This window comes from Gossypium arboreum, chromosome 3 (assembly GCF_025698485.1).
Source record: "Gossypium arboreum isolate Shixiya-1 chromosome 3, ASM2569848v2, whole genome shotgun sequence".
Classification (NCBI taxonomy): Eukaryota; Viridiplantae; Streptophyta; class Magnoliopsida; order Malvales; family Malvaceae; genus Gossypium; species Gossypium arboreum.
The window spans coordinates 99,622,528-99,623,475 of NC_069072.1; the positions used below are offsets into that span (position 1 = coordinate 99,622,528).

Consider the following 948-nt stretch of genomic DNA (forward strand, 5'->3'; position numbering starts at 1 on the left):
CCTCTACTTTTGGATAGTGAGATCGAAAGAACCGCTCGCAGAAACTGAAGAGAAATAAGGCAAAGCCTACAATACATAGAGGTAGGGCCAGAGGTCGATATTCACACCACAACCGAGGAGATGGCTAAAAATCAGAATAATCTGCTACCTCCTATGGTTGCTGCAAATCCACTAGATCAGAATCCTACTCCTCGTACTATGCATCATTATGCTAAACCTAATTTAACAGGAACGGAATCGAGTATAGTTAGGCCTGCTGTTGCTGCAAATAAATTTGAACTAAAACCTAACATTTTTCAAATGATACAACAGTTTGTTTAGTTTGATGGTTTGAAGGACGAGGATCCAAACACTCATTTAGCAAATTTTCTAGAATTCTACAACACCTTTAAGATCAATGGCATTTTTGACGATGTCATTCACCTTCGGTTGTTCCCATTCTCATTGAGGAACAAAGCTAAACAGTGGTTAAACTCATTACCACAAGGGTCAATCACTACTTGGGAACAAATGACTGAAAAATTTTTGCTTAAGTAATTCCCGCCGGCTAAAACAGTTAAACTGAGGAATGATATCTCTTCTTTTGTGCAGATGGATTTAGAAACTCTTTATGACGCATGGGAGAGATACAAAGACTTATTGAGAAGGTGCCCTCACCATGGGTTACCTCTATGGTTGCAGGTTCAGACTTTTTACAACGATGTAAACCCCTCAACAAGGCAACTGATCGATGCAGCCACCGGTGGAACTTTAAACAATAAAACACCTGAAGAGGCTTACAAATTTATTGAAGAGATGTCACTAAATAACTATCAGTGGCAAGTTATGAGAACAAAGCTGACAAAAGCACCCAGTGTTTTCAACCTCGACGCAGTCACTATGTTATCTAACCAGGTAGAACTTTTAAATAAAAAGATTGATGGTCTGTATGGTTCTCCTCAGGTACAT

At 39.2% G+C, this 948-nt stretch overlaps 1 non-coding gene across 1 annotated transcript; it reads right to left on the reverse strand.

The window, feature by feature from the left end:
* Window positions 1–558: 558 nt before the first annotated feature.
* LOC128291167 (small nucleolar RNA R71) lies at window positions 559–665 on the reverse strand. The gene has a single exon (XR_008280943.1). It is a non-coding gene; the product is annotated as a small nucleolar RNA R71 (small nucleolar RNA).
* Between the last annotated feature and the right edge of the window lie 283 nt (window positions 666–948).